We start from the raw sequence: 24012 nt of genomic DNA, 5'->3' as shown, positions 1-24012 counted from the left end.
TAGTGAGCTAAGTGTACTTTCAATGTTTTGCCCTTTCAGAATATTACCAATCGGTTACAGCATTTCAAGGAGTCCATGTGAAGACATGGGCTTGTGTGAAAAAGCTCACTGACCCCAACATGATTTGAACACGCAACCTTCTGATCTGGAGTCAGGCGCGCTACCGTTGCGCCACGAGGTCCCTGCATTCTTTCATATTGGAACAGTTACATCGACAGCCTAAGAGACTTTCTTTTCTTTACAATGACAAAATGGGTTTACTGCTAGTAATGTTATACTGACAGTTTTTGGAACTGTTTGATCGACGACCTAAGAGACTTTTTTTTGTTTACAATGACAACAATGGTTTACTGCTAATAATGCTATACTCACAGAGGGTCCCAGCGTTCTCTTCTCTACACAATTTTAAGCAAAAAAGAGAATACCAGAAATGCCACACAATGCTTCTATCCTCAGTCACTCACTACTGTGCCCACTGCTTATTTTTCTTTGCTTTCTCTTCAAATGAAAAAGGTTAATAGCGTTTTAAAAGGCAGCCACACTAAACACATTCTTAAACACATCATGCTACATGAAAAGTGTCATGTTCAAATGAAAATATAGCGTTTATAGTCACTTCTATACAACTGCACCAGCAGCCCCAAAAGAAGGGTTGTAGAACTTTGCCCAATTGCGTAGCAAGCTAAGGGATATTTTTTATTGCTGTGAGAGAGTGGACAGTGTACTTTCTCAGCTCCTATGAGGATAGTGAGCTAAGTGTACTTTCAATGTTTTGCCCTTTCAGAATATTACCAATCGGTTACAGCATTTCAAGGAGTCCATGTGAAGACATGGGCTTGTGTGAAAAAGCTCACTGACCCCGACATGATTTGAACACGCACCCTTCTGATCTGGAGTCAGACGCGCTACCGTTGCGCCACAAGGTCCCTGCATTTTTTTGTATTGGAAAAGTTACATTGACGGCCTAAGAGATTTTCTTTTCTTTACAATGACAATATGGGTTTACTGCTAGTAATGTTATACTGGCAGTTTTTGGAACTGTTTGATCGACGCCCTAAGAGACTTTCTTTTGTTTACAATGACAACAATGGTTTACTGCTAATAATGCTATACTCACAGAGGGTCCCAGCGTTCTCTTCTCTACACAATTTTAAGCAAAAAAGAGAATACCAGAAATGCCACACAATGCTTCTATCCTCAGTCACTCACTACTGTGCCCACTGCTTATTTTTCTTTGCTTTCTCTTCAAATGAAAAAGGTTAACAGCATTTTAAAAGGCAGCCACACTAAACACATTCTTAAACACATCATGCTACATGAAAAGTGTCATGTTCAAATGAAAATATAGCGTTTATAGTCACTTCTATACAACTGCACAAGCAGCCCCAAAAGAAGGGTTGTAGAACTTTGCCCAATTGCGTAGCAAGCTAAGGGATATTTTTTATTGCTGTGAGAGAGTGGACAGTGTACTTTCTCAGCTCCTATGAGGATAGTGAGCTAAGTGTACTTTCAATGTTTTGCCCTTTCAGAATATTACCAATCGGTTACAGCATTTCAAGGAGTCCATGTGAAGACATGGGCTTGTGTGAAAAAGCTCACTGACCCCGACGTGATTTGAACACGCAACCTTCTGATCTGGAGTCAGACGCGCTACCGTTGCGCCACAAGGTCCCTGCTTTCTTTAGTATTGGAAAAGTTACATCGACGGCCTAAGAGACTTTCTTTTCTTTACAATGACAATATGGGTTTACTGCTAGTAATGTTATACTCACAGTTTTTGGAACTGTTTGATCGACGGCCTAAGAGACTTTCTTTTGTTTACAATGACAACAATGGTTTACTGCTAATAATGCTATACTCACAGAGGGTACCAGCGTTCTCTTCTCTACACAATTTTAAGCAAAAAAGAGAATACCAGAAATGCCACACAATGCTTCTATCCTCAGACACTCACTACTGTGCCCACTGCTTATTTTTCTTTGCTTTCTCTTCAAATGAAAAAGGTTAACAGCATTTTAAAAGGCAGCCACACTAAACACTTTCTTAAACACATCATGCTACATGAAAAGTGTCATGTTCAAAAGAAAATAAAGCGTTTATAGTCACTTCTATACAACTGCACCAGCAGCCCCAAAAGAAGGGTTGTAGAACTTTGCCCAATTGCGTAGCAAGCTAAGGGATATTTTTTATTGCTGTGAGAGAGTGGACAGGGTACTTTCTCAGCTCCTATGAGGATAGTGAGCTAAGTGTACTTTCAATGTTTTGCCCTTTCAGAATATTACCAATCGGTTACAGCATTTCAAGGAGTCCATGTGAAGACATGGGCTTGTGTGAAAAAGCTCACTGACCCCAACATGATTTGAACACGCAACCTTCTGATCTGGAGTCAGACGCGCTACCGTTGCGCCACGAGGTCCCTGCATTCTTTCATATTGGAACAGTTACATCGACAGCCTAAGAGACTTTCTTTTCTTTACAATGACAAAATGGGTTTACTGCTAGTAATGTTATACTGACAGTTTTTGGAACTGTTTGATCGACGACCTAAGAGACTTTTTTTTGTTTACAATGACAACAATGGTTTACTGCTAATAATGCTATACTCACAGAGGGTCCCAGCGTTCTCTTCTCTACACAATTTTAAGCAAAAAAGAGAATACCAGAAATGCCACACAATGCTTCTATCCTCAGTCACTCACTACTGTGCCCACTGCTTATTTTTCTTTGCTTTCTCTTCAAATGAAAAAGGTTAATAGCGTTTTAAAAGGCAGCCACACTAAACACATTCTTAAACACATCATGCTACATGAAAAGTGTCATGTTCAAATGAAAATATAGCGTTTATAGTCACTTCTATACAACTGCACCAGCAGCCCCAAAAGAAGGGTTGTAGAACTTTGCCCAATTGCGTAGCAAGCTAAGGGATAATTTTTATTGCTGTGAGAGAGTGGACAGTGTACTTTCTCAGCTCCTATGAGGATAGTGAGCTAAGTGTACTTTCAATGTTTTGCCCTTCCAGAATATTACCAATCGGTTACAGCATTTCAAGGAGTCCATGTGAAGACATGGGCTTGTGTGAAAAAGCTCACTGACCCCGACGTGATTTGAACACGCAACCTTCTGATCTGGAGTCAGACGCGCTACCGTTGCGCCACGAGGTCCCTGCTTACTTTAGTATTGGAAAAGTTACATCGACGGCCTAAGAGACTTTCTTTTCTTTACAATGACATTATGGGTTTACTGCTAGTAATGTTATACTCACAGTTTTTGGAACTGTTTGATCGACGGCCTAAGAGACTTTCTTTTGTTTACAATGACAACAATGGTTTACTGCTAATAATGCTATACTCACAGAGGGTCCCAGCGTTCTCTTCTCTACACAATTTTAAGCAAAAAAGAGAATACCAGAAATGCCACACAATGCTTCTATCCTCAGTCACTCTCTACTGTGCCCACTGCTTATTTTTCTTTGCTTTCTCTTCAAATGAAAAAGGTTAACAGCATTTTAAAAGGCAGCCACACTAAACACTTTCTTAAACACATCATGCTACATGAAAAGTGTCATGTTCAAATGAAAATATAGCGTTTATAGTCACTTCTATACAACTGCACCAGCAGCCCCAAAAGAAGGGTTGTAGAACTTTGCCCAATTGCATAGCAAGCTAAGGGATATTTTTTATTGCTGTGAGAGAGTGGACAGTGTACTTTCTCAGCTCCTATGAGGATAGTGAGCTAAGTGTACTTTCAATGTTTTGCCCTTTCAGAATATTACCAATCGGTTATAGCATTTCAAGGAGTCCATGTGAAGACATGGGCTTGTGTGAAAAAGCTCACTGACCCCGACGTGATTTGAACACGCAACCTTCTGATCTGGAATCAGACGCGCTACCGTTGCGCCACAAGGTCCCTGCATTCTTTGGTATTGGAAAAGTTACATCGACGGCCTAAGAGATTTTCTTTTCTTTACAATGACAATATGGGTTTACTGCTAGTAATGTTATACTGGCAGTTTTTGGAACTGTTTGATCGACGCCCTAAGAGACTTTCTTTTGTTTACAATGACAACAATGGTTTACTGCTAATAATGCTATACTCACAGAGGGTCCCAGCGTTCTCTTCTCTACACAATTTTAAGCAAAAAAGAGAATACCAGAAATGCCACACAATGCTTCTATCCTCAGTCACTCACTACTGTGCCCACTGCTTATTTTTCTTTGCTTTCTCTTCAAATGAAAAAGGTTAACAGCATTTTAAAAGGCAGCCACACTAAACACTTTCTTAAACACATCATGCTACATGAAAAGTGTCATGTTCAAATGAAAATATAGCGTTTATAGTCACTTCTATGCAACTGCACCAGCAGCCCCAAAAGAAGGGTTGTAGAACTTTGCCCAATTGCGTAGCAAGCTAAGGGATAATTTTTATTGCTGTGAGAGAGTGGACAGTGTACTTTCTCAGCTCCTATGAGGATAGTGAGCTAAGTGTACTTTCAATGTTTTGCCCTTCCAGAATATTACCAATCGGTTACAGCATTTCAAGGAGTCCATGTGAAGACATGGGCTTGTGTGAAAAAGCTCACCGACCCCGACGTGATTTGAACACGCAACCTTCTGATCTGGAGTCAGACGCGCTACCGTTGCGCCACGAGGTCCCTGCTTACTTTAGTATTGGAAAAGTTACATCGACGGCCTAAGAGACTTTCTTTTCTTTACAATGACATTATGGGTTTACTGCTAGTAATGTTATACTCACAGTTTTTGGAACTGTTTGATCGACGGCCTAAGAGACTTTCTTTTGTTTACAATGACAACAATGGTTTACTGCTAATAATGCTATACTCACAGAGGGTCCCAGCGTTCTCTTCTCTACACAATTTTAAGCAAAAAAGAGAATACCAGAAATGCCACACAATGCTTCTATCCTCAGTCACTCACTACTGTGCCCACTGCTTATTTTTCTTTGCTTTCTCTTCAAATGAAAAAGGTTAACAGCATTTTAAAAGGCAGCCACACTAAACACTTTCTTAAACACATCATGCTACATGAAAAGTGTCATGTTCAAATGAAAATATAGCGTTTATAGTCACTTCTATACAACTGCACCAGCAGCCCCGAAAGAAGGGTTGTAGAACTTTGCCCAATTGCGTAGCAAGCTAAGGGATAATTTTTATTGCTTTGAGAGAGTGGACAGTGTACTTTCTCAGCTCCTATGAGGATAGTGAGCTAAGTGTACTTTCAATGTTTTGCCCTTACAGCATTTCAAGGAGTCCATGTGAAGACATGGGCTTGTGTGAAAAAGCTCACTGCCCCCATCGTGATTTGAACACGCAACCTTCTGATCTGGAGTCAGACGCGCTACCGTTGCGCCACGAGGTCCCTGCTTTCTTTAGAATTGGAAAAGTTACATCGACGGCCTAAGAGACTTTCTTTTCTTTACAATGACAATATGGGTTTACTGTTAGTAATGTTATACTCACAGTTTTTGGAACTGTTTGATCGACGGCCTAAGAGACTTTCTTTTGTTTACAATGACAACAATGGTTTACTGCTAATAATGCTATACTTACAGAGGGTACCAGCGTTCTCTTCTCTACACAATTTTAAGCAAAAAAGAGAATACCAGAAATGCCACACAATGCTTCTATCCTCAGACACTCACTACTGTGCCCACTGCTTATTTTTCTTTGCTTTCTCTTCAAATGAAAAAGGTTAACAGCATTTTAAAAGGCAGCCACACTAAACACTTTCTTAAACACATCATGCTACATGAAAAGTGTCATGTTCAAATGAAAATATAGCGTTTATAGTCACTTCTATACAACTGCACCAGCAGCCCCAAAAGAAGGGTTGTAGAACTTTGCCCAATTGCGTAGCAAGCTAAGGGATATTTTTTATTGCTGTGAGAGAGTGGACAGTGTACTTTCTCAGCTCCTATGAGGATAGTGAGCTAAGTGTACTTTCAAAGTTTTGCCCTTTCAGAATTTTCCAATTGGTTACAGCATTTCAAGGAGTCCATGTGAAGACATGGGCTTGTGTGAAAAAGCTCACTGACCCCGACATGATTTGAACACGCAACCTTCAGATTTGGAGTCAGACGCGCTACCGTTGCGCCACGAGGTCCCTGCTTTCTTTAGTATTGGAAAAGTTACATCGACGGCCTAAGAGACTTTCTTTTCTTTACAATGACAATATGGGTTTACTGCTAGTAATGTTATACTGACAGTTTTTGGAACTGTTTGATCGACGCCCTAAGAGACTTTCTTTTGTTTACAATGACAACAATGGTTTACTGCTAATAATGCTATACTCACAGAGGGTCCCAGCGTTCTCTTCTCTACACAATTTTAAGCAAAAAAGAGAATACCAGAAATGCCACACAATGCTTCTATCCTCAGTCACTCACTACTGTGCCCACTGCTTATTTTTCTTTGCTTTCTCTTCAAATGAAAAAGGTTAACAGCATTTTAAAAGGCAGCCACACTAAACACATTCTTAAACACATCATGCTACATGAAAAGTGTCATGTTCAAATGAAAATATAGCGTTTATAGTCACTTCTATACAACTGCACCAGCAGCCCCAAAAGAAGGGTTGTAGAACTTTGCCCAATTGCGTAGCAAGCTAAGGGATAATTTTTATTGCTGTGAGAGAGTGGACAGTGTACTTTCTCAGCTCCTATGAGGATAGTGAGCTAAGTGTACTTTCAATGTTTTGCCCTTTCAGAATATTACCAATCGGTTACAGCATTTCAAGGAGTCCATGTGAAGACATGGGCTTGTGTGAAAAAGCTCACTGACCCCGACGTGATTTGAACACGCAACCTTCTGATCTGGAAACAGACGCGCTACCGTTGCGCCACGAAGTCCCTGCTTTCTTTAGTATTGGAAAAGTTACATCGACGGCCTAAGAGACTTTCTTTTCTTTACAATGACATTATGGGTTTACTGCTAGTAATGTTATACTCACAGTTTTTGGAACTGTTTGATCGACGGCCTAAGAGACTTTCTTTTGTTTACAATGACAACAATGGTTTACTGCTAATAATGCTATACTCACAGAGGTTACCAGCGTTCTCTTCTCTACACAATTTTAAGCAAAAAAGAGAATACCAGAAATGCCACACAATGCTTCTATCCTCAGACACTCACTACTGTGCCCACTGCTTATTTTTCTTTACTTTCTCTTCAAATGAAAAAGGTTAACAGCATTTTAAAAGGCAGCCACACTAAACACTTTCTTAAACACATCATGCTACATGAAAAGTGTCATGTTCAAATGAAAATATAGCGTTTATAGTCACTTCTATACAACTGCACCAGCAGCCCCAAAAGAAGAGTTGTAGAACTTTGCCCAATTGCGTAGAAAGCTAAGGGATATTTTTTATTGCTGTGAGAGAGTGGACAGTGTACTTTCTCAGCTCCTATGAGGATAGTGAGCTAAGTGTACTTTCAATGTTTTGCCCTTTTAGAATATTACCAATCGGTTACAGCATTTCAAGGAGTCCATGTGAAGACATGGGATTGTGTGAAAAAGCTCACTGACCCCAACGTGATTTGAACACACAACCTTCTGATCTGGAGTCAGACGCGCTACCGTTGCGCCACGAGGTCCCTGCTTTCTTTAGAATTGGAAAAGTTACATCGACGCCCTAAGAGACTTTCTTTCCTTTACAATGACAATATGGGTTTACTGCTAGTAATGTTATACTCACAGTTTTTGGAACTGTTTGATCGACGGCCTAAGAGGCTTTCTTTTGTTTACAATGACAACAATGGTTTACTGCTAATAATGCTATACTCACAGAGGGTACCAGCGTTCTCTTCTCTACACAATTTTAAGCAAAAAAGAGAATACCAGAAATGCCACACAATGCTTCTATCCTCAGACACTCACTACTGTGCCCACTGCTTATTTTACTTTGCTTTCTCTTCAAATGAAAACGGTTAACAGCATTTTAAAAGGCAGCCACACTAAACACTTTCTTAAACACATCATGCTACATGAAAAGTGTCATGTTCAAATGAAAATATAGCGTTTATAGTCACTTCTACACAACTGCACCAGCAGCCCCAAAAGAAGGGTTGTAGAACTTTGCCCAATTGCGTAGCAAGCTAAGGGATATTTTTTATTGCTGTGAGAGAGTGGACAGTGTACTTTCTCAGCTCCTATGAGGATAGTGAGCTAAGTGTACTTTCAATGTTTTGCCCTTTCAGAATTTTCCAATCGGTTACAGCATTTCAAGGAGTCCATGTGAAGACATGGGCTTGTGTGAAAAAGCTCACTGACCCCGACGTGAGTTGAACACGCAACCTTCTGATTTGGAGTCAGACGCGCTACCGTTGCGCCACGAGGTCCCTGCATTCTTTAGTATTGGAAAAGTTACATCGACGGCCTAAGAGACTTTCTTTTCTTTACAATGACAATATGGGTTTACTGCTAGTAATGTTATACTCACAGTTTTTGGAACTGTTTGATCGACGGCCTAAGAGACTTTCTTTTGTTTACAATGACAACAATTGTTTACTGCTAATAATGCTATACTCACAGAGGGTACCAGCGTTCTCTTCTCTACACAATTTTAAGCAAAAAAGAGAATACCAGAAATGCCACACAATGCTTCTATCCTCAGACACTCACTACTGTGCCCACTGCTTATTTTTCTTTGCTTTCTCTTCAAATGAAAAAGGTTAACAGCATTTTAAAAGGCAGCCACACTAAACACTTTCTTAAACACATCATGCTACATGAAAAGTGTCATGTTCAAATGAAAACATAGCGTTTATAGTCACTTTTATACAACTGCAAGAGCAGCCCAAAAAGAAGGGTTGTAGAACTTTGCCCAATTGCGTAGCAAGCTAAGGGATATTTTTTATTGCTGTGAGAGAGTGGACAGTGTACTTTCTCAGCTCCTATGAGGATAGTGAGCTAAGTGTACTTTCAATGTTTTGCCCTTTCAGAATATTACCAATCGGTTACAGCATTTCAAGGAGTCCATGTGAAGACATGGGCTTGTGTGAAAAAGCTCACTGACCCCAACCTTCTGATCTGGAGTCAGACGCGCTACTGTTGCGCCACGAGGTCCCTGCTTTCTTTAGAATTGGAAAAGTTACATCGACGGCCTAAGAGACTTTCTTTTCTTTACAATGACAATATGGCTTTACTGCTAGTAATGTTATACTGACAGTTTTTGGAACTGTTTGATCGACGCCCTAAGAGACTTTCTTTTGTTTACAATGACAACAATGGTTTACTGCTAATAATGCTATACTCACAGAGGGTACCAGCGTTCTCTTCTCTACACAATTTTAAGCAAAAAAGAGAATACCAGAAATGCCACACAATGCTTCTATCCTCAGACACTCACTACTGTGCCCACTGCTTATTTTTCTTTGCTTTCTCTTCAAATGAAAAAGGTTAACAGCATTTTAAAAGGCAGCCACACTAAACACATTCTTAAACACATCATGCTACATAAAAAGTGTCATGTTCAAATGAAAATATAGCATTTATAGTCACTTCTATACAACTGCACCAGCAGCCCCAAAAGAAGGGTTGTAGAACTTTGCCCAATTGCGTAGCAAGCTAAGGGATATTTTTTAGTACTGTGAGAGAGTGGACAGTGTACTTTCTCAGCTCCTATGAGGATAGTGAGCTAAGTGTACTTTCAATGTTTTGCCCTTTCAGAATATTACCAATCGGTTACAGCATTTCAAGGAGTCCATGTGAAGACATGGGCTTGTGTGAAAAAGCTCACTGACCCCGACGTGATTTGAACGTGCAACCTTCTGATCTGGAGTCAGACGCGCTACCGTTGCGCCACGAGGTCCCTGCATTCTTTTGTATTGGAAAAGTTACATCGACGGCCTAAGAGATTTTCTTTTCTTTACAATGACAATATGGGTTTACTGCTAGTAATGTTATACTGGCAGTTTTTGGAACTGTTTGATCGACGCCCTAAGAGACTTTCTTTTGTTTACAATGACAACAATGGTTTACTGCTAATAATGCTATACTCACAGAGGGTCCCAGCATTTTCTTCTCTACACAATTTTAAGCAAAAAAGAGAATACCAGAAATGCCATACAATGCTTCTATCCTCAGTCACTCACTACTGTGCCCACTGTTAATTTTTCTTTGCTTTCTCTTCAAATGAAAAAGGTTAACAGCATTTTAAAAGGCAGCCACACTAAACACACTCTTAAACACATCATGCTACATGAAAAGTGTCATGTTCAAATGAAAATATAGCGTTTATAGTCACTTCTATACAACTGCACCAGCAGCCCCAAAAGAAGGGTTGTAGAACTTTGCCCAATTGCGTAGCAAGCTAAGGGATATTTTTTATTGCTGTGAGAGAGTGGACAGTGTACTTTCTCAGCTCCTATGAGGATAGTGAGCTAAGTGTACTTTCAATGTTTTGCCCTTTCAGAATATTACCAATCGATTACAGCATTTCAAGGAGTCCATGTGAAGACATGGGCTTGTGTGAAAAAGCTCACTGACCCCGACGTGATTTGAACACGCAACCTTCTGATCTGGAGTCAGACGCGCTACCGTTGCGCCACGAGGTCCCTGCATTCTTTTGTATTGGAAAAGTTACATCGACGGCCTAAGAGATTTTCTTTTCTTTACAATGACAATATGGGTTTACTGCTAGTAATGTTATACTGACAGTTTTTGGAACTGTTTGATCGACGCCCTAAGAGACTTTCTTTTGTTTACAATGACAACAATGGTTTACTGCTAATAATGCTATACTCACAGAGGGTCCCAGCGTTCTCTTCTCTACACAATTTTAAGCAAAAAAGAGAATACCAGAAATGCCACACAATGCTTCTATCCTCAGTCACTCTCTACTGTGCCCACTGCCTATTTTTCTTTGCTTTCTCTTCAAATGAAAAAGGTTAACAGCATTTTAAAAGGCAGCCACACTAAACACTTTCTTAAACACATCATGCTACATGAAAAGTGTCATGTTCAAATGAAAATATAGCGTTTATAGTCACTTCTATACAACTGCACCAGCAGCCCCAAAAGAAGGGTTGTAGAACTTTGCCCAATTGCATAGCAAGCTAAGGGATATTTTTTATTGCTGTGAGAGAGTGGACAGTGTACTTTCTCAGCTCCTATGAGGATAGTGAGCTAAGTGTACTTTATATGTTTTGCCCTTTCAGAATTTTCCAATCGGTTACAGCATTTCAAGGAGTCCATGTGAAGACATGGGCTTGTGTGAAAAAGCTCACTGACCCCAACATGATTTGAACACGCAAACTTCTGATCTGGAGTCAGACGCGCTACCGTTGCGCCACGAGGTCCCTGCTTTCTTTAGTATTGGAAAAGTTACATCGACGGCCTAAGAGACTTTCTTTTCTTTACAATGACAATATGGGTTTACTGCTAGTAATGTTATACTGACAGTTTTTGGAACTGTTTGATCGACGACCTAAGAGACTTTCTTTTGTTTACAATGACAACAATGGTTTACTGCTAATAATGCTATACTCACAGAGGGTACCAGCGTTCTCTTCTCTACACAATTTTAAGCAAAAAAGAGAATACCAGAAATGCCACACAATGCTTCTATCCTCAGACACTCACTACTGTGCCCACTGCTTATTTTTCTTTGCTTTCTCTTCAAATGAAAAAGGTTAACAGCATTTTAAAAGGCAGCCACACTAAACACTTTCTTAAACAAATCATGCTGCATGAAAAGTGTCATGTTCAAATGAAAATATAGCGTTTATAGTCACTTCTATACAACTGCACCAGCAGCCCCAAAAGAAGAGTTGTAGAACTTTGCCCAATTGCGTAGCAAGCTAAGGGATATTTTTTATTGCTGTGAGAGAGTGGACAGTGTACTTTCTCAGCTCCTATGAGGATAGTGAGCTAAGTGTACTTTCAATGTTTTGCCCTTTCAGAATATTACCAATCGGTTACAGCATTTCAAGGAGTCCATGTGAAGACATGGGCTTGTGTGAAAAAGCTCACTGACCCCGACGTGATTTGAACACGCAACCTTCTGATCAGGAGTCAGACGCGCTACCGTTGTGCCACGAGGTCCATGCATTCTTTTGTATTGGAAAAGTTACATCGACGGCCTAAGAGATTTTCTTTTCTTTACAATGACAATATGGGTTTACTGCTAGTAATGTTATGCTGACAGTTTTTGGAACTGTTTGATCGACGCCCTAAGAGACTTTTTTTTGTTTACAATGACAACAATGGTTTACTGCTAATAATGCTATACTCACAGAGGGTACCAGCGTTCTCTTCTCTACACAATTTTAAGCAAAAAAGAGAATACCAGAAATGCCACACAATGCTTCTATCCTCAGACACTCACTACTGTGCCCACTGCTTATTTTTCTTTGCTTTCTCTTCAAATGAAAAAGGTTAACAGCATTTTAAAAGGCAGCCACACTAAACACATTCTTAAACACATCATGCTACATAAAAAGTGTCATGTTCAAATGAAAATATAGCATTTATAGTCACTTCTATACAACTGCACCAGCAGCCCCAAAAGAAGGGTTGTAGAACTTTGCCCAATTGCGTAGCAAGCTAAGGGATATTTTTTATTGCTGTGAGAGAGTGGACAGTGTACTTTCTCAGCTCCTATGAGGATAGTGAGCTAAGTGTACTTTCAATGTTTTGCCCTTTCAGAATATTACCAATCGATTACAGCATTTCAAGGAGTCCATGTGAAGACATGGGCTTGTGTGAAAAAGCTCACTGACCCCGACGTGATTTGAACACGCAACCTTCTGATCTGGAGTCAGACGCGCTACCGTTGCGCCACGAGGTCCCTGCATTCTTTTGTATTGGAAAAGTTACATCGACGGCCTAAGAGATTTTCTTTTCTTTACAATGACAATATGGGTTTACTGCTAGTAATGTTATACTGACAGTTTTTGGAACTGTTTGATCGACGCCCTAAGAGACTTTCTTTTGTTTACAATGACAACAATGGTTTACTGCTAATAATGCTATACTCACAGAGGGTCCCAGCGTTCTCTTCTCTACACAATTTTAAGCAAAAAAGAGAATACCAGAAATGCCACACAATGCTTCTATCCTCAGTCACTCTCTACTGTGCCCACTGCTTATTTTTCTTTGCTTTCTCTTCAAATGAAAAAGGTTAACAGCATTTTAAAAGGCAGCCACACTAAACACTTTCTTAAACACATCATGCTACATGAAAAGTGTCATGTTCAAATGAAAATATAGCGTTTATAGTCACTTCTATACAACTGCACCAGCAGCCCCAAAAGAAGGGTTGTAGAACTTTGCCCAATTGCATAGCAAGCTAAGGGATATTTTTTATTGCTGTGAGAGAGTGGACAGTGTACTTTCTCAGCTCCTATGAGGATAGTGAGCTAAGTGTACTTTATATGTTTTGCCCTTTCAGAATTTTCCAATCGGTTACAGCATTTCAAGGAGTCCATGTGAAGACATGGGCTTGTGTGAAAAAGCTCACTGACCCCAACATGATTTGAACACGCAAACTTCTGATCTGGAGTCAGACGCGCTACCGTTGCGCCACGAGGTCCCTGCTTTCTTTAGTATTGGAAAAGTTACATCGACGGCCTAAGAGACTTTCTTTTCTTTACAATGACAATATGGGTTTACTGCTAGTAATGTTATACTGACAGTTTTTGGAACTGTTTGATCGACGACCTAAGAGACTTTCTTTTGTTTACAATGACAACAATGGTTTACTGCTAATAATGCTATACTCACAGAGGGTACCAGCGTTCTCTTCTCTACACAATTTTAAGCAAAAAAGAGAATACCAGAAATGCCACACAATGCTTCTATCCTCAGACACTCACTACTGTGCCCACTGCTTATTTTTCTTTGCTTTCTCTTCAAATGAAAAAGGTTAACAGCATTTTAAAAGGCAGCCACACTAAACACTTTCTTAAACAAATCATGCTGCATGAAAAGTGTCATGTTCAAATGAAAATATAGCGTTTATAGTCACTTCTATACAACTGCACCAGCAGCCCCAAAAGAAGAGTTGTAGAACTTTGCCCAATTGCGTAGCAAGCTAAGGGATATTTTTTATTGCTGTGAGAGAGTGGACAGTGTACTTTCTCAGCTCCTATGAGGATAGTGAGCTAAGTGTACTTTCAATGTTTTGCCCTTTCAGAATATTACCAATCGGTTACAGCATTTCAAGGAGTCCATGTGAAGACATGGGCTTGTGTGAAAAAGCTCACTGACCCCGACGTGATTTGAACACGCAACCTTCTGATCAGGAGTCAGACGCGCTACCGTTGTGCCACGAGGTCCATGCATTCTTTTGTATTGGAAAAGTTACATCGACGGCCTAAGAGATTTTCTTTTCTTTACAATGACAATATGGGTTTACTGCTAGTAATGTTATGCTGACAGTTTTTGGAACTGTTTGATCGACGCCCTAAGAGACTTTTTTTTGTTTACAATGACAACAATGGTTTACTGCTAATAATGCTATACTCACAGAGGGTACCAGCGTTCTCTTCTCTACACAATTTTAAGCAAAAAAGAGAATACCAGAAATGCCACACAATGCTTCTATCCTCAGACACTCACTACTGTGCCCACTGCTTATTTTTCTTTGCTTTCTCTTCAAATGAAAAAGGTTAACAGCATTTTAAAAGGCAGCCACACTAAACACATTCTTAAACACATCATGCTACATAAAAAGTGTCATGTTCAAATGAAAATATAGCATTTATAGTCACTTCTATACAACTGCACCAGCAGCCCCAAAAAAAGGGTTGTAGAACTTTGCCCAATTGCGTAGCAAGCTAAGGGATATTTTTTATTGCTGTGAGAGAGTGGACAGTGTACTTTCTCAGCTCCTATGAGGATAGTGAGCTAAGTGTACTTTCAATGTTTTGCCCTTTCAGAATATTACCAATCGGTTACAGCATTTCAAGGAGTCCATGTGAAGACATGGGCTTGTGTGAAAAAGCTCACTGACCCCGACGTGATTTGAACGTGCAACCTTCTGATCTGGAGTCAGACGCGCTACCGTTGCGCCACGAGGTCCATGCATTCTTTTGTATTGGAAAAGTTACATCGACGGCCTAAGAGATTTTCTTTTCTTTACAATGACAATATGGGTTTACTGCTAGTAATGTTATGCTGACAGTTTTTGGAACTGTTTGATCGACGCCCTAAGAGACTTTCTTTTGTTTACAATGACAACAATGGTTTACTGCTAATAATGCTATACTCACAGAGGGTACCAGCGTTCTCTTCTCTACACAATTTTAAGCAAAAAAGAGAATACCAGAAATGCCACACAATGCTTCTATCCTCAGTCACTCACTACTGTGCCCACTGCTTATTTTTCTTTGCTTTCTCTTCAAATGAAAAAGGTTAACAGCATTTTAAAAGGCAGCCACACTAAACACATTCTTAAACACATCATGCTACATGAAAAGTGTCATGTTCAAATGAAAATATAGCGTTTATAGTCACTTCTATACAACTGCACCAGCAGCCCCAAAAGAAGGGTTGTAGAACTTTGCCCAATTGCGTAGCAAGCTAAGGGATATTTTTTATTGCTGTGAGAGAGTGGACAGTGTACTTTCTCAGCTCCTATGAGGATAGTGAGCTAAGTGTACTTTCAATGTTTTGCCCTTTCAGAATATTACCAATCGGTTACAGCATTTCAAGGAGTCCATGTGAAGACATGGGCTTGTGTGAAAAAGCTCACTGACCCCGACGTGATTTGAACACACAACCTTCTGATCTGGAGTCAGACGCGCTACCGTAGCGCCACGAGGTCCCTGCATTCTTTTGTATTGGAAAAGATACATCGACGGCCTAAGAGACTTTCTTTTCTTTACAATGACAATATGGGTTTACTGCTAGTAATGTTATACTGACAGTTTTTGGAACTGTTTGATCGACGCCCTAAGAGACTTTCTTTTGTTTACAATGACAACAATGGTTTACTGCTAATAATGCTATACTCACAGAGGGTCCCAGCGTTCTCTTCTCTACACAATTTTAAGCAAAAAAGAGAATACCAGAAATGCCACACAATGCTTCTATCCTCAGTCACTCACTACTGTGCCCACTGCTTATTTTTCTTTGCTTTCTCTTCAAATGAAAAAGGTTAACAGCATTTTAAAAGGCAGCCACACTAAACACATTCTTAAACACATCATGCTACATGAAAAGTGTCATGTTCAAATGAAAATATAGCGTTTATAGTCACTTCTATACAACTGCACCAGCAGCCCCAAAAGAAGGGTTGTAGAACTTTGCCCAATTGCGTAGCAAGCTAAGGGATATTTTTTATTGCTGTGAGAGAGTGGACAGTGTACTTTCTCAGCTCCTATGAGGATAGTGAGCTAAGTGTACTTTCAATGTTTTGCCCTTTCAGAATATTACCAATCGGTTACAGCATTTCAAGGAGTCCATGTGAAGACATTGGCTTGTGTGAAAAAGCTCACTGACCCCAACGTGATTTGAAAACGCAACCTTCTGATCTGGAGTCAGACGCGCTACCATTGCGCCACGAGGTCCCTGCATTCTTTTGTATTGGAAAAGTTACATCGACGGCCTAAGAGATTTTCTTTTCTTTACAATGACAATATGGGTTTACTGCTAGTAATGTTATACTGACAGTTTTTGGAACTGTTTGATCGACGCCCTAAGAGACTTTCTTTTGTTTACAATGACAACAATGGTTTACTGCTAATAATGCTATACTCACAGAGGGTCCCAGCGTTCTCTTCTCTACACAATTTTAAGCAAAAAAGAGAATACCAGAAATGCCACACAATGCTTCTATCCTCAGACACTCACTACTGTGCCCACTGCTTATTTTTCTTTGCTTTCTCTTTAAATGAAAAAGGTTAACAGCATTTTAAAAGGCAGCCACACTAAACACATTCTTAAACACATCATGCTACATAAAAAGTGTCATGTTCAAATGAAAATATAGCGTTTATAGTCACTTCTATACAACTGCACTAGCAGCCCAAAAAGAAGGGTTGTAGAACTTTGCCCAATTGCATAGCAAGCTAAGGGATATTTTTTATTGCTGTGAGAGAGTGGACAGTGTACTTTCTCAGCTCCTATGAGGATAGTGAGCTAAGTGTACTTTCAATGTTTTCCTCTTTTTAGAATATTACCAATCGGTTACAGCATTTCAAGGAGTCCATATGAAGACATGGGCTTGTGTGAAAAAGCTCACTGACCCCGACGTGATTTGAACACGCAACCTTCTGATCTGGAGTCAGACGCGCTACCGTTGCGCCACGAGGTCCCTGCATTCTTTTGTATTGGAAAAGTTACATCGACGGCCTAAGAGATTTTCTTTTCTTTACAATGACAATATGGGTTTACTGCTAGTAATGTTATACTGACAGTTTTTGGAACTGTTTGATCGACGCCTTAAGAGACTTTCTTTTGTTTACAATGACAACAATGGTTTACTGCTAATAATGCTATACTTACAGAGGGTCCCAGCGTTCTCTTCTCTACACAATTTTAAGCAAAAAAGAGAATACCAGAAATGCCACACAATGCTTCTATCCTCAGTCACTCACTACTGTGCCCACTGCTTATTTTTCTTTGCTTTCTCTTCAAATGAAAAAGGTTAACAGCATTTTAAAAGGCAGCCACACTAAACACATTCTTAAACACATCATGCTACATGAAAAGTGTCATGTTCAAATGAAAATATAGCGTTTATAGTCACTTCTATACAACTGCACCAGCAGCCCCAAAAGAAGGGTTGTAGAACTTTGCCCAATTGCGTAGCAAGCTAAGGGATATTTTTTATTGCTGTGAGAGAGTGGACAGTGTACTTTCTCAGCTCCTATGAGGATAGTTAGCTAAGTGTACTTTCAATGTTTTGCCCTTTCAGAATATTACCAATCGGTTACAGCATTTCAAGGAGTCCATGTGAAGACATGGGCTTGTGTGAAAAAGCTCACTGACCCCGACGTGATTTGAACACGCAACCTTTTGATCTGGAGTCAGACGCGCTACCGTTGCGCCACGAGGTCCCTGCATTCTTTCATATTGGAACAGTTACATCGACGGCCTAAGAGACTTTCTTTTCTTTACAATGACAAAATGGGTTTACTGCTAGTAATGTTATACTGACAGTTTTTGGAACTGTTTGATCGACGAACTAAGAGACTTTCTTTTGTTTACAATGACAACAATGGTTTACTGCTAATAATGCTATACTCACAGAGGGTACCAGCGTTCTCTTCTCTACACAATTTTAAGCAAAAAAGAGAATACCACAAATGCCACACAATGCTTCTATCCTCAGTCACTCACTACTGTGCCCACTGCTTATTTTTCTTTGCTTTCTCTTCAATGAAAAAGGTTAACAGCATTTTAAAAGGCAGCCACACTAAACACATTCTTAAACACATCATGCTACATGAAAAGTGTCATGTTCAAATGAAAATATAGCGTTTTTAGTCACTTCTATACAACTGCACCAGCAGCCCCAAAAGAAGGGTTGTAGAACTTTGCCCAATTGCGTAGCAAGCTAAGGGATATTTTTAATTGCTGTGAGAGAGTGGACAGTGTACTTTCTCAGCTCCTATGAGGATAGTGAGCTACGTGTACCTTCAATGTTTTGCCCTGTCAGAATTTTCCAATCGGTTACAGCATTTCAAGGAGTCCATGTGAAGACATGGGCTTGTGTGAAAAAGCTCACTGACCCTGACATGATTAGAACACGCAACCTTCTGATCTGGAGTCAGACGCGCTACCGTTGCGCCACGAGGTACCTGCATTCTTGTGCATTGGAAAAGTTACATCGACGGCCTAAGATTTTCTTTTCTTTACAATGACAATATGGGTTTACTGCTAGTAATGTTATACTGACAGTTTTTTGGAACTTTTTGATCGGCGGCTTAAGAGACTTTCTTTTGTTTACAATGACAACAATGGTTTACTGCTAATAATGCTATACTCACAGAGGGTACCAGCGTTCTCTTCTCTACACAATTTTAAGCAAAAAAGAGAATACCAGAAATGCCACACAATGTTTCTATCCTCAGACACTCACTACTGTGCCCACTGCTTATTTTTCTTTGCTTTCTCTTCAAATGAAAAAGGTTAACAGCATTTTAAAAGGCAGCCACACTAAACACTTTCTTAAACACATCATGCTACATGAAAAGTGTCATGTTCAAATGAAAATATAGCGTTTACAGTCACTTCTATACAACTGCATCAGCAGCCCCAAAAGAAGGGTTGTAGAACTTTGCCCAATTGCGTAGCAAGCTAAGGGATATTTTTTATTGCTGTGAGAGAGTGGACAGTGTACTTTCTCAGCTCCTATGAGGATAGTGAGCTAAGTGTACTTTCAATGTTTTGCCCTTTCAGAATTTTCCAATCGGTTACAGCATTTCAAGGAGTCCATGTGAAGACATGGGCTTGTGTGAAAAAGCTCACTGACCCCGACGTGATTTGAACACGCAACCTTCTGATCTGGAGTCAGACGCGCTACCGTTGCGCCACGAGGTCCCTGCATTCTTTTGTATTGGAAAAGTTACATCGACGGCCTAAGAGACTTTCTTTTCTTTACAATGACAATATGGGTTTACTGCTAGTAATGTTATACTCACAGTTTTTGGAACTGTTTGATCGACGGCCTAAGAGACTTTCTTTTGTTTACAATGACAACAATGGTTTACTGCTAATAATGCTATACTCACAGAGGGTACCAGCGTTCTCTTCTCTACACAATTTTAAGCAAATAAGAGAATACCAGAAATGCCACACAATGCTTCTATCCTCAGACACTCACTACTGTGCCCACTGCTTATTTTTCTTTGCTTTCTCTTCAAATGAAAAAGGTTAACAGCATTTTAAAAGGCAGCCACACTAAACACCTTCTTAAACACATCATGCTACATGAAAAGTGTCATGTTAAAATGAAAATATAGCGTTTATAGTCACTTCTATACAACTGCACCAGCAGCCCCAAAACAAGGGTTGTAGAACTTTGCCCAATTGCGTAGCAAGCTAAGGGATATTTTTTATTGCTGTTAGAGAGTGGACAGTGTACTTTCTCAGCTCCTATGAGGATAGTTAGCTACGTGTACTTTCAATGTTTTGCCCTTTCAGAATTTTCCAATCGGTTACAGCATTTCAAGGAGTCCATGTGAAGACATGGGCTTGTGTGAAAAAGCTCACTGACCCCAACGTGATTTGAACACGCAACCTTCTGATCTGGAGTCAGACGCGCTACCGTTGCGCCACAAGGTCCCTGCATTCTTTTGTATTGGAAAAGTTACATCGACGGCCTAAGAGACTTTCTTTTCTTTACAATGACAATATGGGTTTACTGCTAGTAATGTTAAACTCACAGTTTTTGGAACTGTTTGATCGACGGCCTAAGAGACTTTCTTTTGTTTACAATGACAACAATGGTTTACTGCTAATAATGCTATACTCACAGAGGGTACCAGCGTTCTCTTCTCTACACAATTTTAAGCAAATAAGAGAATACCAGAAATGCCACACAATGCTTCTATCCTCAGACACTCACTACTGTGCCCACTGCTTTTTTTTCTTTGATTTCTCTTCAATGAAAAAGGTTAACAGCATTTTAAAAGGCAGCCACACTAAACACATTCTTAAACACATCATGCTACATGAAAAGTGTCATGTTCAAATGAAAATATAGCGTTTTTAGTCACTTCTATACAACTGCACCAGCAGCCCCAAAAGAAGGGTTGTAGAACTTTGCCCAATTGCGTAGCAAGCTAAGGGATATTTTTAATTGCTGTGAGAGAGTGGACAGTGTACTTTCTCAGCTCCTATGAGGATAGTGAGCTACGTGTACCTTCAATGTTTTGCCCTGTCAGAATTTTCCAATCGGTTACAGCATTTCAAGGAGTCCATGTGAAGACATGGGCTTGTGTGAAAAAGCTCACTGACCCCGACGTGATTTGAGCACACAACCTTCTGATCTGGAATCAGACGCGCTACCGTTGCGCCACGAGGTCCCTGCATTCTTGTGCATTGGAAAAGTTACATCGACGGCCTAAGAGATTTTCTTTTCTTTACAATGACAATATGGGTTTACTGCTAGTAATGTTATACTGACAGTTTTTTGGAACTGTTTGATCGGCGGCTTAAGAGACTTTCTTTTGTTTACACTGACAACAATGGTTTACTGCTAATAATGCTATACTCACAGAGGGTACCAGCGTTCTCTTCTCTACACAATTTTAAGCAAAAAAGAGAATACCAGAAATGCCACACAATGTTTCTATCCTCAGACACTCACTACTGTGCCCACTGCTTATTTTTCTTTGCTTTCTCTTCAAATGAAAAAGGTTAACAGCATTTTAAAAGGCAGCAACACTAAACACTTTCTTAAACACATCATGCTACATGAAAAGTGTCATGTTCAAATGAAAATATAGCGTTTACAGTCACTTCTATACAACTGCATCAGCAGCCCCAAAAGAAGGGTTGTAGAACTTTGCCCAATTGCGTAGCAAGCTAAGGGATATTTTTTATTGCTGTGAGAGAGTGGACAGTGTACTTTCTCAGCTCCTATGAGGATAGTGAGCTAAGCGTACTTTCAATGTTTTGCCCTTTCAGAATTTTCCAATCGGTTACAGCATTTCAAGGAGTCCATGTGAAGACATGGGCTTGTGTGAAAAAGCTCACTTACCCCGACGTGATTTGAACACGCAACCTTCTGATCTAGAGTCAGACGCGCTACCGTTGCGCCACGAGGTCCCTGCATTCTTTTGTATTGGAAAAGTTACATCGACAGCCTAAGAGACTTTCTTTTCTTTACAATGACAATATGGGTTTACTGCTAGTAATGTTATACTCACAGTTTTTGGAACTGTTTGATCGACGGCCTAAGAGACTTTCTTTTGTTTACAATGACAACAATGGTTTACTGCTAATAATGCTATACTCACAGAGGGTACCAGCGTTCTCTTCTCTACACAATTTTAAGCAAATAAGAGAATACCAGAAATGCCACACAATGCTTCTATCCTCAGACACTCACTACTGTGCCCACTGCTTATTTTTCTTTGCTTTCTCTTCAAATGAAAAAGGTTAACAGCATTTTAAAAGGCAGCCACACTAAACACCTTCTTAAACACATCATGCTACATGAAAAGTGTCATGTTCAAATGAAAATATAGCGTTTATAGTCACTTCTATACAACTGCACCAGCAGCCCCAAAAGAAGGCTTGTAGAACTTTGCCCAATTGCGTAGCAAGCTAAGGGATATTTTTTATTGCTGTGAGAGAGTGGACAGTGTACTTTCTCAGCTCCTATGAGGATAGTGAGCTAAGTGTACTTTCAATGTTTTGCCCTTTCAGAATATTACCAATCGGTTACAGCATTTCAAGGAGTCCATGTGAAGACATGGGCTTGTGTGAAAAAGCTCACTGACCCCGACGTGATTTGAACACGCAACCTTCTGATCTGGAGTCAGACGCGCTACCATTGCGCCACGAGGTCCCTGCATACTTTCATATTGGAACAGTTACATCGACGGCCTAAGAGACTTTCTTTTCTTTACAATGACAAAATGGGTTTACTGCTAGTAATGTTATACTGACAGTTTTTGGAACTGTTTGATCGACGAACTAAGAGACTTTCTTTTGTTTACAATGACAACAATGGTTTACTGCTAATAATGCTATACTCACAGAGGGTACCAGCGTTCTCTTCTCTACACAATTTTAAGCAAAAAAGAGAATACCAGAAATGCCACACAATGTTTCTATCCTCAGACACTCACTACTGTGCCCACTGCTTTTTTTTCTTTGCTTTCTCTTCAAATGAAAAAGGTTAACAGCATTTTAAAAGGCAGCCACACTAATCACTTTCTTAACCACATCATGCTACATGAAAAGTGTCATGTTCAAATGAAAATATAGCGTTTATAGTCACTTCTATACAACTGCACCAGCAGCCCCAAAACAAGGGTTGTAGAACTTTGCCCAATTGCGTAGCAAGCTAAGGGATATTTTTTATTGCTGTGAGAGAGTGGACAGTGTACTTTCTCAGCTCCTATGAGGATAGTTATCTACGTGTACTTTCAATGTTTTGCCCTTTCAGAATTTTCCAATCGGTTACAGCATTTCAAAGAGTCCATGTGAAGACATGGGCTTTTGTGAAAAAGCTCACTGACCCCGACGTGATTTGAACACGCAACCTTCTGATCTGGAGTCAGACGCGCTACCGTTGCGCCACGAGGTCCCTGCGTTCTTTTGTATTGGAAAAGTTACATCGACGGCCTAAGAGATTTTCTTTTCTTTACAATGACAATATGGGTTTACTGCTAGTAATGTTATACTCACAGTTTTTGGAACTGTTTGATCGACGGCCTAAGAGACTTTCTTTTGTTTACAATGACAACAATGGTTTACTGCTAATAATGCTATACTCACAGAGGGTACCAGCGTTCTCTTCTCTACACAATTTTAAGCAAATAAGAGAATACCAGAAATGCCACACAATGCTTCTATCCTCAGACACTCACTACTGTGCCCACTGCTTATTTTTCTTTGCTTTCTCTTCAAATGAAAAAGGTTAACAGCATTTTAAAAGGCAGCCACACTAAACACCTTCTTAAACACATCATGCTACATGAAAAGTGTCATGTTCAAATGAAAATATAGCGTTTATAGTCACTTCTATACAACTGCACCAGCAGCCCCAAAAGAAGGCTTGTAGAACTTTGCCCAATTGTGTAGCAAGCTAAGGGATATTTTTTATTGCTGTGAGAGAGTGGACAGTGTACTTTCTCAGCTCCTATGAGGATAGTTAGCTAAGTGTACTTTCAATGTTTTGCCCTGTCAGAATATTACCAATCGGTTACAGCATTTCAAGGAGTCCATGTGAAGACATGGGCTTGTGTGAAAAAGCTCACTGACCCCGACGTGATTTGAACACGCAACCTTCTGATCTGGAGTCAGACGCGCTACCGTTGCGCCACGAGGTCCATGCATTCTTTTGTATTGGAAAAGTTACATCGACGGCCTA

At 40.0% G+C, this 24012-nt stretch overlaps 1 protein-coding gene and 30 non-coding genes across 31 annotated transcripts in view; all 31 read right to left on the bottom strand.

Annotated features, from left to right (window-relative positions):
* GUCY2D (guanylate cyclase 2D, retinal) overlaps positions 1 to 24012 on the bottom strand; it is a 604889-nt gene that overhangs the window by 182232 nt on the left and 398645 nt on the right. The gene's annotated exons all lie outside the window — the stretch shown is intronic.
* TRNAW-CCA (transfer RNA tryptophan (anticodon CCA)) lies at positions 110 to 181 on the bottom strand. The gene has a single exon. It is a non-coding gene; the product is annotated as a tRNA-Trp (tRNA).
* On the bottom strand, positions 855 to 926 carry TRNAW-CCA (transfer RNA tryptophan (anticodon CCA)). The gene has a single exon. It is a non-coding gene; the product is annotated as a tRNA-Trp (tRNA).
* TRNAW-CCA (transfer RNA tryptophan (anticodon CCA)) lies at positions 1600 to 1671 on the bottom strand. The gene has a single exon. It is a non-coding gene; the product is annotated as a tRNA-Trp (tRNA).
* On the bottom strand, positions 2345 to 2416 carry TRNAW-CCA (transfer RNA tryptophan (anticodon CCA)). Its single transcript has one exon. It is a non-coding gene; the product is annotated as a tRNA-Trp (tRNA).
* TRNAW-CCA (transfer RNA tryptophan (anticodon CCA)) lies at positions 3090 to 3161 on the bottom strand. Its single transcript has one exon. It is a non-coding gene; the product is annotated as a tRNA-Trp (tRNA).
* TRNAW-CCA (transfer RNA tryptophan (anticodon CCA)) lies at positions 3835 to 3906 on the bottom strand. Its single transcript has one exon. It is a non-coding gene; the product is annotated as a tRNA-Trp (tRNA).
* On the bottom strand, positions 4580 to 4651 carry TRNAW-CCA (transfer RNA tryptophan (anticodon CCA)). The gene has a single exon. It is a non-coding gene; the product is annotated as a tRNA-Trp (tRNA).
* TRNAW-CCA (transfer RNA tryptophan (anticodon CCA)) lies at positions 5304 to 5375 on the bottom strand. The gene has a single exon. It is a non-coding gene; the product is annotated as a tRNA-Trp (tRNA).
* Positions 6048 to 6119, bottom strand: TRNAW-CCA (transfer RNA tryptophan (anticodon CCA)). The gene has a single exon. It is a non-coding gene; the product is annotated as a tRNA-Trp (tRNA).
* Positions 6793 to 6864, bottom strand: TRNAW-CCA (transfer RNA tryptophan (anticodon CCA)). The gene has a single exon. It is a non-coding gene; the product is annotated as a tRNA-Trp (tRNA).
* On the bottom strand, positions 7538 to 7609 carry TRNAW-CCA (transfer RNA tryptophan (anticodon CCA)). Its single transcript has one exon. It is a non-coding gene; the product is annotated as a tRNA-Trp (tRNA).
* Positions 8282 to 8353, bottom strand: TRNAW-CCA (transfer RNA tryptophan (anticodon CCA)). The gene has a single exon. It is a non-coding gene; the product is annotated as a tRNA-Trp (tRNA).
* TRNAW-CCA (transfer RNA tryptophan (anticodon CCA)) lies at positions 9754 to 9825 on the bottom strand. The gene has a single exon. It is a non-coding gene; the product is annotated as a tRNA-Trp (tRNA).
* TRNAW-CCA (transfer RNA tryptophan (anticodon CCA)) lies at positions 10499 to 10570 on the bottom strand. The gene has a single exon. It is a non-coding gene; the product is annotated as a tRNA-Trp (tRNA).
* On the bottom strand, positions 11243 to 11314 carry TRNAW-CCA (transfer RNA tryptophan (anticodon CCA)). The gene has a single exon. It is a non-coding gene; the product is annotated as a tRNA-Trp (tRNA).
* TRNAR-CCU (transfer RNA arginine (anticodon CCU)) lies at positions 11988 to 12059 on the bottom strand. Its single transcript has one exon. It is a non-coding gene; the product is annotated as a tRNA-Arg (tRNA).
* On the bottom strand, positions 12733 to 12804 carry TRNAW-CCA (transfer RNA tryptophan (anticodon CCA)). Its single transcript has one exon. It is a non-coding gene; the product is annotated as a tRNA-Trp (tRNA).
* On the bottom strand, positions 13477 to 13548 carry TRNAW-CCA (transfer RNA tryptophan (anticodon CCA)). Its single transcript has one exon. It is a non-coding gene; the product is annotated as a tRNA-Trp (tRNA).
* Positions 14222 to 14293, bottom strand: TRNAR-CCU (transfer RNA arginine (anticodon CCU)). The gene has a single exon. It is a non-coding gene; the product is annotated as a tRNA-Arg (tRNA).
* On the bottom strand, positions 14967 to 15038 carry TRNAW-CCA (transfer RNA tryptophan (anticodon CCA)). The gene has a single exon. It is a non-coding gene; the product is annotated as a tRNA-Trp (tRNA).
* TRNAW-CCA (transfer RNA tryptophan (anticodon CCA)) lies at positions 15712 to 15783 on the bottom strand. Its single transcript has one exon. It is a non-coding gene; the product is annotated as a tRNA-Trp (tRNA).
* TRNAW-CCA (transfer RNA tryptophan (anticodon CCA)) lies at positions 16457 to 16528 on the bottom strand. Its single transcript has one exon. It is a non-coding gene; the product is annotated as a tRNA-Trp (tRNA).
* On the bottom strand, positions 17203 to 17274 carry TRNAW-CCA (transfer RNA tryptophan (anticodon CCA)). Its single transcript has one exon. It is a non-coding gene; the product is annotated as a tRNA-Trp (tRNA).
* On the bottom strand, positions 17948 to 18019 carry TRNAW-CCA (transfer RNA tryptophan (anticodon CCA)). Its single transcript has one exon. It is a non-coding gene; the product is annotated as a tRNA-Trp (tRNA).
* On the bottom strand, positions 19434 to 19505 carry TRNAW-CCA (transfer RNA tryptophan (anticodon CCA)). Its single transcript has one exon. It is a non-coding gene; the product is annotated as a tRNA-Trp (tRNA).
* TRNAW-CCA (transfer RNA tryptophan (anticodon CCA)) lies at positions 20178 to 20249 on the bottom strand. Its single transcript has one exon. It is a non-coding gene; the product is annotated as a tRNA-Trp (tRNA).
* TRNAW-CCA (transfer RNA tryptophan (anticodon CCA)) lies at positions 20921 to 20992 on the bottom strand. Its single transcript has one exon. It is a non-coding gene; the product is annotated as a tRNA-Trp (tRNA).
* On the bottom strand, positions 22411 to 22482 carry TRNAW-CCA (transfer RNA tryptophan (anticodon CCA)). The gene has a single exon. It is a non-coding gene; the product is annotated as a tRNA-Trp (tRNA).
* TRNAW-CCA (transfer RNA tryptophan (anticodon CCA)) lies at positions 23155 to 23226 on the bottom strand. The gene has a single exon. It is a non-coding gene; the product is annotated as a tRNA-Trp (tRNA).
* On the bottom strand, positions 23900 to 23971 carry TRNAW-CCA (transfer RNA tryptophan (anticodon CCA)). The gene has a single exon. It is a non-coding gene; the product is annotated as a tRNA-Trp (tRNA).

Source organism: Hyperolius riggenbachi, chromosome 3 (assembly GCF_040937935.1).
Source record: "Hyperolius riggenbachi isolate aHypRig1 chromosome 3, aHypRig1.pri, whole genome shotgun sequence".
Taxonomy (NCBI): Eukaryota; Metazoa; Chordata; class Amphibia; order Anura; family Hyperoliidae; genus Hyperolius; species Hyperolius riggenbachi.
Note: the sequence above shows the minus strand (reverse complement) of the source record. Positions and strands in the feature narration are given on the sequence as shown.